The following is a 13,415-nucleotide window of genomic DNA, read 5'->3' as shown; positions in this document are numbered from 1 at the left end:
ATACTAACACAGTTTATTCAGAGACGATTCGTCCAGACACTGTTCACTAAGACAGTTTTCACTGGGCCAGTGTTCACTTGCACAATGCTCACTCAGACAGAGTGCATTAAGTTAACTAAGTCTGTTGTGTGGCAATTTATGTAACCACCTCTGACAGTTCATGTATACCACATTAACAGTGTTACTCTCATCAACCATTTCCGTTATCTCTTCAAAAAACTCCAGCTAGTTAGTTAAACATGATTTCCCTTTTAGAAACCCATGCTGGTTCTTCTTGATCAACCTATCTTTCTCATGTGACTCCTAATTCTAACCCGAATAATTGTCTCTCAAAGCTTCTCCACCACTTGAGTTAACTGACTGATCTGTAATTGCTGGGCTTATCCTTACAAACCCTTCTTGAACAAGGCCATAATGCTTGCAATTTTGCAGTCTTCTGGGCACCTCCCTCGAGACCTGGTAAGATTGAAAGATCTTTCTGAAGAAGGGTCTAGGCCCAAAACATCAGCTTTCCTGATCCTCTGATGCTGCTTGGCCTGCTGTGTTCATCCAGCTCCGCACCTTGTTATCTCTAAGACTGAAAGATTGTGGCCAGTGTCTCCACAAAATTGACATTCAAGTCCTTTAAAATCCTTGCAGCATGTTATCTAGTCCCAGTGCCTTGTCACCTTCAAGTACCAACATTCTATGCATCATTTCTGTCCTACCAATTTTGAAACATCTAGTGACTGAGCTCCCTCCTCTATCATCATAGCCTGAGTAGCATATCTCCCTTTGGTAAAGACAGATGCAAGGTATTAATTTAAAAGCTCATTCACGCTGCATGCTTCCATCTGTAAAAACCCCTTTTTGGTCTCTGATTGGTCCTACTCCTCCTCTAACCACTCTCTTACTGTACTGATAGAAAACTTTGGGATTTCCCTTTATGTTGGTTGTCAGTCTTTTGTCATAATTCCTCTTGACTTCTTATTTGTCATTTTTCCTCCCCTCTGAACCTTTGATACTCTTCTGTATTTTCAATTGTATTTTCTATACGACACCAGTCATAAGTGTACCTTATCTTCTTTATCATAATTTCTATTTCGTTCATCATCCAGGGAATTCTGGATTTGTTTGACCTATCTTTCTCATGTAAGGGAATATACCTCAACTGTACCTGAACAATCTATTCTTTGAAGGTAGCTCATTGTTCAGTTCCAGTTTTTCCTGTCAGCCTCACATTCTAGTCAATCCTGCCCAGCTGTATTCTTGAGTGATAATGGGAACTGCAGATGCTGGAGAATCCAAGATAATAAAGTGTGGAGCAGGAGGAACACAGCAGGCCCAGCAGCATCTCAGGAGCACAAAAGCTGACGTTTCGGGCCTAGACCCTTCATCAGAGAGGGGGATGGGACCTCATCCCACCTCCTTGACCTGTCTGTCTTCCCTGGACTGACCTATCCCCTCCCTATCTCCCCACCTATACTCTCCTCTCCACCTATCTTCTTTTCTCTCCATCTTCGGTCCGGCTCCCCCTCTCTCCCTATTTATTCCAGAACCCTCACCCCATCCCCCTCTCTGATGAAGAGTCTAGGCCCGAAACGTCAGCTTTTGTGCTCCTGAGATGCTGCTGGGCCTGCTGTGTTCATCCAGCCTCACATTTTATTATCCCAGCTGTATTCTTGCCCCGTTGAAGCCCACTCTTCACTAATTGATTTTTCTTACTCGGGATTGTTGTATGTCATTCTGCGCCATCACCCTGAATCTCAGGAGACAATGATCACCGATCCACAAACATCCTCCTGTCGACACTTGATCGGGGTGGTATTTGGACTATACTTAGCAATTTAATGGTGCCCCTTTTTGTTCCTCAGTTCTAGCCAAATTGAATCCTTGCTTGGACTCTCTGAGATACGCTCTCTTTCCGATGCTGCAATGACCTCCTTAATCAATATCTATGCCCCTCTTCCTTACCTTCCTTTACTGGCTTTTCTGGATTACTTTTACCCAGGAATATCTTAACATCCAGCCTTGCCCTTTCTTGAGCCTCTCTCTGTTATCAATACATTATTTTACATAGCTCTGTCAGACTCATGTTTAGTATGGAAATAGCCTTGCGTTAGCTTTTTCTTTATAAATGCACTCGCTGTGCACTTCATTAAGGCAATTTGCGCTATTAACTCCCCATTCTTATTTGCAATACCCCATGCATTCACATACATGCACAGTAACCCTGATTTAAACTTTATATTTGCTTCCTGTCTCTGACTACACCTTCTAACTTACTACTCTCTATATTAATGCTAGCTGCATCTCTAAGTATTTTGTGAACACTGGTCTTTCTGTACTATTCTCCCTTGGTTCCCACACCCTGGCCAAGTTACTTTAAAGCCTTCCCAATAGCATTAGCAAAAAATCTCACAAGGATTTGGGTCTCAGCTATGTTCAGGCGCAACCTGCCCAGTTCGTACAGATGCCCCATCTTCAACAGAGCCGGCCCCAATGTTCCAGGAATTGAAAGCTTCCCTCCTGCACCAACTTTTCAACCACACATTCATCTGCCTTATCCTACTGTTTCTGTGCTCACTTGCAGAAGACACTGGGAGTAATACAGAGATTATTATATTTGATGTCCTACTTGCTAGCTTTCTATCGAGCTCCCTAATTTTTGATGTCAGCTTTGACTGCACTCCCTCGAGCAAATGGTGCCCTGATCAGCTTCCAAACTGGAAAACCAATTTGTGATTAGGTCTCCTGCACTACCTGCCTATTTCTCTCGGATCACCCATTCCCTTTCTTCTAATAGAATCATAGAATCCCTACAGCATGGAAACTGGCCAGTCAGCCCAACAAGTCCACACTGCCCCTCTGAAGAGCATCCCACCCAGACCCAACACCCCACTTCTCCCTGTAACCCTGTATTTCCCCTGGCTAATCCACCTAGCGTACACACCCCTTGACACTATGGGCAATTTAAGATGACCAATCTACCTAAACTCCATATCTCCGGAATGTGGGACGAAACCGGAGCATATGGTGGAAACTCCCGCAGACAAGAGGAGAATATGCAAACTCCACAGTGTCGTCTGACGGTGGAATCAAACCCGTTTTTTTTTTCAAATTAATCCCTGCTTCCAAAAAGTACATTTTTAAAATCATGAACCAATTAATACACCACTGCCCTGGTGCTGTGAGGCAGCAGTGTGAACCACTCAGCCACTGTGCAGTCTTTCCACCATTCTTCCAGGCTGTAGTGTCATCACCCCTGAAAACCCAGGGCTCAAGTTTCTGTAGTTGGAAGCACTTTCTGCACATGGTCATCTAAGACCCTAGCAGATTCACTGACTTCCCATACATTCCAGGTTCCATATTCCACTTGACTGACCAGTGCTGCCGTGCATTAAATTTAAACTTACTTAGCCTTAGTCTTACTCCGTCTTAAACTTACTTCCAGTATGCTAATGATATTCTACTTCATTTACTCTACTTTGCTTACTTCTTTTAACAATATAATGGTCCTGACTTCCACTTATTCTTGTTTTTTTACAGTTAATCCCTTCTTCCAAAAAGTACACTTTTAAAATCCTGGACCAATTAATGTAACACCTCCCTGTGATCTCTCTGTTTGATTTTGTTCCTAGTGAGCAGTCCATGAAGCTGCAGCTTTTAAACTATCCCTCATCTTTTATTGCTTGCTTCCCAAACCTGGACAGAGCAGTGAGAGAGGAGGCAGCAAGAGGGTATCATAATCCTGGGTCCCAAAACATCCTCTTCCTCTTGCTGACTCCCCTCTCACTGCCCACCACTCCCTAATCCCTCACTCAGTTAACTTGGCTATATCCCTCTGAAGATTCTTTGTGGCTTCCTCATCACTTTCCTTCCTACCAACCTTTGTGTTCTTCACAAATTTGGGGATTATACATTTACTTTTCTCATCCAAGTCATTAATATATTTTCTAAGTAATTCTGATACCAGCACTGATCGCTGTGGCACAACATTAGTTATATGTTACCATGCTAAAAATTCCCCATATCTCAACTCTGTCTTCCATTTGTTAGCTAATCCTCCATCTGTTCTAATATATTATCTCCAACACCTCGAGCTCTTGTTTTATTAAATAACCGAATGTGTGGTACTTTATCAAATACCTTCTGAAAATCCAAATATATTACATCCACTGCTGTCTCTTTATCTATCCTGCTTTTTACTCTTTGCAGAATTCTAGTAAATTTGTCAGGGATGATTTCCCTCTGTGAAGCTATGCTGACTCCTTTTCTCATTCACAGGATAAGGGCATCACTAACTCAGCAGCATTCAGTGCCCACCCCTGATTAAGAATCAAACACACACACACGCACACACACACACACACACACACACACACACACACACACACACACACACACACACACACACACACACACACACACACACACACACACACACAGAGTTAAGAATCAACCACATTCCTGTTGGTTTGGAGTCACATATAGGCCAGACCAGATAAGGATGTCAGTTTCCTTATCTAAAGGACATTAGAATTAACAGACATGAGACTGCTTGATTATAATGTATATTTTTAAATACTCTGCTATTACATCCTTCATAACAGACTCTAACATTGCCCCAGAAACACATAGTTCATAGGCCTATGGTCCCTTCTTTTTCACCTTAACAAAACAAAGGTGTTACATTGGTTGTTTTCTAATCCTCTAAGACTTTCCCAAAATCTAGGGATTCTTGGAAGATTACTAGCAGTGCATGCACTGTAGATACTTCCCTTAATATCCTAGGATGTATCCCATCAGGTCCAGGACACTTAACAGTCTATAGCTCCATTAATTTATCGAACACTTTATCTCAAATGATTATTATATTCTATTTATTCTCTCTTCTCATTTTGCCACTTGAATATTTAGTAATTTTACAATTCCACTACAAACCTTACCCAACCCAAAAAACATTGATTGATATTTTACTATTCATTACGATGTTTCCTATTACTAAACCAATTTTGTATCCAAGTAACTAATGTCCTTTTCTCACCATGACTTATAACTTTCCTGAGAAGTCTTCTATGACACTATCTCGTACATCCTCTGGAAATCCACCATTCTGGTATATTACATCAATAACATTGCCCTCATTGAGCCTGTTACCTGTTTGAAAAACCCCAGCAAGTTAGTTAAATATTATCAGCTCAACGCCGCCTCCTTTTCCTCTTGTCTGTCCTTCCCAAGCATTGAATATCCTTGAAAATTCAGTTCCCAGTCCTGGTCTCCAAGTAACCAGGTTTCCTAATGGCAATCAGAGTCAGAGGACATAGGGGAAGCACTAAATGAATATTTTTCAACAGTATTCACTCTAGAAAACGACAATGTTGTCGAGGACAATACTGAAATACAGGCTACTACACTAGGTGGGATTGAGGTTCACAAGGAAGAGGTATTAGAAATCCTACAGAGTGTGAAGATAGATAAGTCCCCTGGGCCGGATGGGATTTATCCTAGGATCCTCTGGGAAGCCAGGAAGGAGATTGCCGAGCCTTTGGCATTGATCTTTAACTCGTCATTGTTTACAGGAATAGTGCCAGACGACTGGAGGACAGCAAATGTGGTTCCCCTGTTCAAGAAAGGGAGTAGAGACAGCCCTGGTAATTATAGACCAGTGAGCCTTACCTCAGTTGTTGGTAAAGTGTTGGAAAAGGTTATAAGGGATAGGATTTATAATCATCTAGAAAAGAATAAATTGATTAGGGATAGTCAGCACGGTTTTGTGAAGGGAAAGTCGTGCCTCATAAACCTTATTGAGTTCTTTGAGAAGGTGACCAAACAGGTAGATGAGAGTAAACCGGTTGATGTGGTGTATATGGATTTCAGCAAGGCATTCGATAAGGTTCCCCACAGTAGGCTATTGTACAAAATGCGGAGAAATGGAATTATGGGAGATATAGCAGCTTGGATCGGAAATTGGCTCGTTGAAAGAAGGCAGAGGGTGATAGTTGATGGGAAATGTTCATCCTGGAGACCAGTTACAAGTGGTGTACCGCAAGGGTCGGTGCTGGGTCCACTGCTGTTTATCATTTTTATAAATGACCTGGATGAGGGCGCAGATGGATGGGTTAGTAAATTTGCAGACGACACTAAGGTCGGTGGAGTTGTGGATAGTGATGAAGGATGCTGTAGGTTGCAGAGAGACATAGATAAGCTGCAGAGGTGGCAAATGGCATTTAATGCAGACAAGTGTGAGGTGATGCACCTTGGTAGGAGTAACCGGAAGGCAAAGTACTGGGCTAATGGTAAGATTCTTAGTAGTGCAGATGTGCAGAGAGATCTCGGTGTCCATGTACACAGATCCTTGAAAGTTGCCACCCAGGTTGACAGGGCTGTTAAGAAGGCATAAAGTGTTTTAGGTTTTATTAAGAGAGGCATCGAGTTCCAGAACCAAGAGGTTATGGTGAAGCTGTACAAAACTCTGGTGCGGACGCACTTGGAGTATTGCGTACAGTTCTGGTCACCGCATTAATAAGAAGGATGTGGAAGCTTTGGAAAGGGTGCAGAGGAGATTTACTAGGATGTTGCCTGGTATGGAGGGAAGGTCTTACGAGGAAAGGCTGAGGGACTTGAGGCTGTTTTCATTAGAGAGAAGAAGGTTGAGAGGTGACTTAATTGAAACATATAAGATAATCAGAGGGTTAGATAGGGTGGATAGGGAGAGCCTTTTTCCTAGGATGGTGACAGCGAGCATGAGGGGGCATAGCTTTAAATTGAGGGGTGAAAGATATAGGACAGATGTCAGAGGTGATTTCTTTACTCAGAGAGTAGTAAGGGAATGGAGCAACGGTAGTAGATTCGCCAACTTTAGGTACATTTAAGTCGTCATTGGACAAGCATATGGACGTACATGGAATAGTGTGGGTTAGATGGGCTTGAGATCGGTATGACAGGTCAGCACAACATCGAGGGCCGAAGGGCCTGTACTGTGCTGTAATGTTCAATGTTCTCTCTCTGCCTTTAAATCATCTGCCTTGTTGTGAATGCTGCATGCATTCAAGTGAAATGGCCCGAACATTGTCATCTTGACCAGTGAATGTAGACTTTCGGTAAATAGTAATGATGAATCCATTTTCAAACTACTCAGCTAATACATCGAGGAATGGTAGGTCATTTCATTGCTTCATTTCCAATCAATGTACACGCTGGGATTCTGACAGTCCCTGCTACTCCAGGATCATCTATTGGCAACTTTGTAAATAGTGTTCTAGCCATCAGCTTAATGCTGAGATAGGGCATATCCTGTGCGATCATCAACACCCTGCTCAAATCTTCATTATACATCACAAAAACTCCATTACCTGGTTCCCCATTATGATTTCTCTAATATCATTCTTATATATTCACTTCTGGCTTCTCTCTTCCTTTGTATGTATTGTTGGCTGTCTTTGATATTACTTGCAAGTTTACCCTCAAAGTTTGTTTTCATCCTCGTTATTATACTTTTGGTTTTAAAACTTTCCCAATTTTAATCACCAATGCGTGCCACATTGTATGCCTTTCTTTCAATGTGATGCTGTCCTTATCTTCCCTGGCTAATCATCATTGGCTTCTCTCCTTCTTAGAATCCTTCTTCCTCAACGGGAAATATCTTTTCTGTGAACCATGGACTATTTTCTTGGACATCTGCCAACTCAACTGTATTTACTGCTAAACCCCTTTCCCCGTCCACACTAGCCAGCTCTGCCCTCATTACTTTGTAATAATCCTTTTTAAGATTAGCACAGTCAATTTCAATCCGAGCTCCTCACTCTCAAGCTGAATGCTAAATTCTACCATATTATGGTCATTGTTTCCTGGGGTACCTTTTACTCAGACATAATTTATTCAAACTACCGTATTACAAATCACCATTTCCATAAGAATCTGATCCCTGGTGGGATCAATAGCGTATTGTTCTAGGAAACTGTCCCAAATACACACTCCATGATTTCTTCCTCCTGGCTACTTCTGCAATCTGACTATAACAATCTACATGCAGATTAAAACCATCCTTTCATTACATTCCATCATTATTTCATGACTTATTCTCTGACCTACCAAATAGACTGCTCCTTCCAATGTTTTCATTCCCTTCTTATTTCTTGTCTCCACCCATACGAATTCTACATCTTCTGACCTAAGATCACTTTTTTGATAGCATACTTATTCCATCCCTTACCAACAATACTACCCTGTCACCCTTTCCTTTCTGCCTATCCTTTCACAAAATTAAACACACTTGAATCTCCTTGTAACAATGTCTCCAAAATGGTGATAAGATCATACCCATTAACCTGTATTTGTGCCATTAATTCATTTATTTTATTCTGAATGCTTATAAACATTCAAGAAAAGTGCTATTAAATTTGCCTTTTTAGCATTCACCCACCCCTTAATTCTAGTTACTGCTCGTTACTTTTTTTTTGTATACTCTGTCACTTTCTGTCCCACTCATTATCCAAATAGCTGCCTGTAATGTTATTCTTGTTTTGTAAGTTTACATTTCCCCTTTCCAAAATCTCACCCCACCAATTAGTTTAAAGTTCTCTCTATAGTTTGAATTATTCAATTTGCCAAGACATTGGTCCTATCACAGTTTAAGTGAAGCCCATTCCACAAGAACTGCTCCCTTCTATTTCAGTACTGGTGCCCCATGAACTGAAACTTCTAACCAAACCAATCTTCAAGCCAAGTATTGAACACTCATTAGAACTCGTCGGCCAGAAACAGACTTGAAGAAAGAGACCCCTTTTCATGCAGCTTGTAAACTGGATGCTGATTGGTTATGATATCGTTGTCGTGGAGATGCAGCAAGAACAGTTACCCGTCAATCTTAATTCTCGGACGAGCCAGGCAGATTCTAATTGGTCAGTGCATTGCCATGATTGAGCTGAGTTTGACTGTTTCCATGACCCTTTTTCATTGAAAATGGTGCAATGTTTGTACAAGCTCCTTTTGCTTCCATAAAAACTGACCATCCTATTTCTCCATGTGGAGAAAACCACTCATGGAATTCCTGCATAGCAGATAGATTCATCTGTAGTTCACATTTCCGAGACAACTTCCCCTCCAGGGTAATCTGAGGTAGAGTGATCACCTCTCAGGGGAAAAGAAAGTGGGCAATGTAGGTCCTTTCATGAATTTTTGTGATGTATAATGAAGATTTGAGCAGGGTGTGGATGATCGCACAGGATATGCCCTATTTCAGCATTAAGCTGATGGCTAGAACACTATTTACAAAGTTGCCAATAGATGATCCTGGAGTAGCAGGGACTGTCAGAATCCCAGCGTGTACATTGATTGGAAATGAAGCAATGAAATGACCTACCATTCCTCGATGTATTAGCTGAGTAGTTTGAAAATGGATTCATCATTACTATTTACCGAAAGTCTACATTCACTGGTCAAGATGACAATGTTCGGGCCATTTCACTTGAATGCATGCAGCATTCACAACAAGGCAGATGATTTAAAGGCAGAGGGAGATAAATGGTATGATCTGATTGCTGTTAAGAAACCTGGTTACTTGGTGACCAGGACTGGGAACTGAATTTTCAAGGATATTCAATGCTTGGGAAGGACAGACAAGAGGAAAAGGAGGCGGCGTTGCGCTGATAATATTTAACTAACTTGCTGGGGTTTTTCGATCAGGTAACAGGCTCAATGAGGGCAATGTTATTGATGTAATATACCAGAATGGTGGATTTCCAGAGGATGTACGAGATAGTGTCATAGAAGACTTCTCAGGAAAGTTATAAGTCATGGTGAAAAAAGGACAGTAGTTACTTGGATACAAAATTGGTTTAGTAATAGGAAACATCGTAATGAATAGTAAAATATCAATCATTGTTTTTTGGGTTGGGTAAGGTTTGTAGTGGAATTCCCCAGGAGTTGGTGTTGGGACTCTAGCTTTTCCTGCTAAGTAAAAATGATTTGAACTTTGATGTTTAAGGGTCAATTTCAAATTTTGTAGATGACACTAATCCCGGAGGAATTGTAAACTGTGAGGAGGGCTGTTAAAGGACATCGATGAGTAAGTGGAGTGGATGGATAGACGGCAGGTGAGGTTTAAATGCAGCAAAATGTGAGGGAATACACTTTGTTTGAAACTGCAATGAAAAGCACAGAAAAACAGCAAATACAATTCTAAGGGGGTAGAGGTGGTTTGCAGGGGCAGAGACACCTGGGTTTTATATAAAGTCATACAGCAAGGAAACAGGGTGTCTGCCAAACCTATCTATGCTGACCAGGTTTCCTAAACATAACCAGTCCCTTTTGTTTGCATTTCTCCCATATCTCACTACACTTCTCCTATCATGTGCCTGTTCAAATGCCTTTTAAATATTGTAACTGAACCCACCACTACCACTTCATCTGGCAGCTCATTTTATATATGCCCCACCCTCTGTGTGAAAAAAATTACTCCTCTGGTCCCTTTTAAATCCTTCCCTTTCACCTTAAACCTACACCCTCTAGTTGGGCGGCACGGTGGCTCAGTGGTTAGCACTGCAGCCTCACAGCTTCAGGGACCAGGCTCGATTCCAGCCTCGGGCGACTGTCTGTGCGGAGTTTGCACATTCTCCCTGTGTCTGTGTGGGTTTCCTCCGGGTGCTCCGGTTTCCTCCCACAGTCCAAAGATATGCAGGCTAGGTGGATCGGCCATGCTAAATTACCCGTAGTGTTCAGGGGTGTGTGGATTATAGGGGGATGGGTCTGGGAGGGATGCTTCAAGGGGCGGTGTGGACTTGTTGGGCCGAATCCACACTGTAGGGAATCTAATCTAATCTACCTTTGGGAAAAGACCTTGACTATTCACCTTATCTAGGCCTCATTAATTTTATAAACCTCTACCCTTCAGCCACTGATGCTCCAGAAAAAAAGATCTTCTGGAGGACTGTGTGCGTTTCTGATCTTCCTACAATTGGAAGGATATTAGTAAACCAGAGAGGGTTCAGAAAAGGTTTACCCGAATGTTGCTGGGAATGGAGGTTTTGAGTTATAAAAATAGGTTGGAGGGGCTGGGACTGTTTTTGTAATGGAGTGTAGGAGGTTGAGGGGTGATTTTATTTATTAATACATGCATACAGTGCAGAAAAGGGTCTTCGGCCCATTGAATCAGCACCAATGTAACTACCTCCACAAATCCCAATTTCCTGTACTTGTCCCATATCTTTGAATATTTTGATATTTAAAGTACTCATCCAAATATTTTTTACAGATTGTAAGGTTTCCAGCCTCCACTACCATTCCCAGGCAGTGCCTTCCAGGTGCCCATCACTGGTTGAGTGAAGAAGTTTTTCCCAAGTTCCTGCTGAATCTCCTGTCTCTGACCCGAACTATGCCATCTCGTGATTGTTATCTCAACCGAGCTGCTCTCTATTCAACCTGTCCCTATCCCTTATAATGTTATTCGCGTCAATCATGCCCCCCTCAGTATTCTTTGTTCTAAAATAAACAACCCAAGCCTCTCTAATCTCTCTTTATAATTCAATTTCTCCATCCCAGGCAACACTTTGCACCCCCTCTTGTGCTGTCACATCCTTCCTACAGTGAGGTAACCAGAACTGCCCACAGTACTCCAGCTGTGGCCTAACCAACAGTCTGCACAGCTCCAATATCACCTTCTTGCTCTTTTACTCTATACCATGATTGATGAAAGGAAGTGTCCCATATTCTGCCTTAACTATCCTATTCATATGCTCTGCCAACTTCAGGGATCTGTGAATACTTATCCTAAGATCCCTCTGTTCTCGAAGCTACCCAGTATCATTAAATGCTCCCTCAGCTTGCTTCTTCTACTAAAGTGCACCACCTCGCACTTATCAGAGTTAAGAACGATCTGCCAGTGGTCTTCCCATCTGACCAACCCATCTACATCTTCCTGTAAACTACAACCATCTTCTTCGATATTAACCACTCCACCAATCTTGAATAATTTATTGCCATGTGTATCCTGTTACAAAATACCAAGTAAACTGTTGTATAGACCACCAATGTCCAGCCCCAACTTCAAACACAGAAAAATAGACTAAATCATAGAATATAAAGGCAGAAAAATGAAGAAATGAAGGAAGTGTCTGTGAACTGTCGACATATTTGCTCCTCTATTTCCCATGGACTCTTTGGGGATTCATAATACAATCCCAGTAAAGTGGCTGCCCCCTTAACATTCCTAAGCTCTACCCGCAAAGCCTCATTTCGGAACCCTTTCAGAATATCATCTCTCCTTATTGCAGTAATTGACTTCTTTCTCAATAGTGCTACACCACCACCCTTTTTACACCCTCCTCTATCTTGCCTGAAGATTCCGCATGTTGAGTTGCCTGTCTAACTCTTCCCTCAATCATATTTCTGAATGGTAACAGTATGTTTCTATCTTCCAATCCACACCATTAAGTCATTGGTCTTATCTATTAAACTCCCAGCATTAAGGTAAAGACCATCCAGCCCTGCCTTATTCTCTTGACACCCAATACAGCTGAACTCACTGCGACTTGTTTGCTTCGCTTTGTTACTTTCTTCCTTTGCTGTAGCGAATCTATAGAGGTTTATAGAATCATGAGGGGCATAAATAAGGTGAATAGAAAGGGCCTTTTCTCGAGGCTGGGTGAGTTCAAAACTAGGAGGCATATTTTTAAAGTGAGGGGAGAAAATTTGAAAAAGGACATGAGGGGCAACCTCCTTACACAGAGGATGGTTCATGTGTGAAACAAACTGCCCAAGGAGGTGGTGGATACAGGTACATAATTGATGTGGACTGGTTGGGCTGAAGGGTTTCTTTCCATGCTGTATGACTCTATGACTCCAAACAGCTTCTCCTCATAATTCAAACATTCTGGTCTGGGTAACATCCTTATAAATCCTTTTTGCATCCTTTCAAGTTTAATAACATTCTTCCTACAGCAGGGCAATCAAACGTATTCCAAATTTGGGGAGGCTGCAGAAAGATTTAGACAGTTTCGGAGAGTGGTCCAGGAAATGGTTGATGGAATTCAACGTGAGCAAATTCAAGGTTTTGCACTTTGGAAAAAAGAATACAGGCATGGACTATTTTCTAAACGGTGAGAAAATTCGTAAAGCAGAAGTACAAAGGGATCTGGGAGTGTTGGTCCAGGATTCTCTAAAAGTTAACTTGCAGGTAGAGTCCGTGATTAAGAAAGCGAATGTAATATTGTCACTTATCTCAAGAGGGTTGGAATATAAAAGCAGTGATGATCCCTGGAATGGTTGGCCTAGCATACGATGAATGGCTAAGGATCCTGGGATTGTATTCATTAGAATTTAGAAGGTTGACAGGAGATCTAATAGAAACTTACAAGATAATGTATGGCTTAGAAGTGGTGGACGCTAGGAAGTTGTTTCCGTTAGGCAGGGAGACTAGGACCCGTGGGCACAGCCTT

Source organism: Stegostoma tigrinum, chromosome 21, assembly GCF_030684315.1.
Source record: "Stegostoma tigrinum isolate sSteTig4 chromosome 21, sSteTig4.hap1, whole genome shotgun sequence".
Lineage (NCBI taxonomy): Eukaryota > Metazoa > Chordata > Chondrichthyes > Orectolobiformes > Stegostomatidae > Stegostoma > Stegostoma tigrinum.
This window is presented reverse-complemented; position numbering follows the sequence as displayed.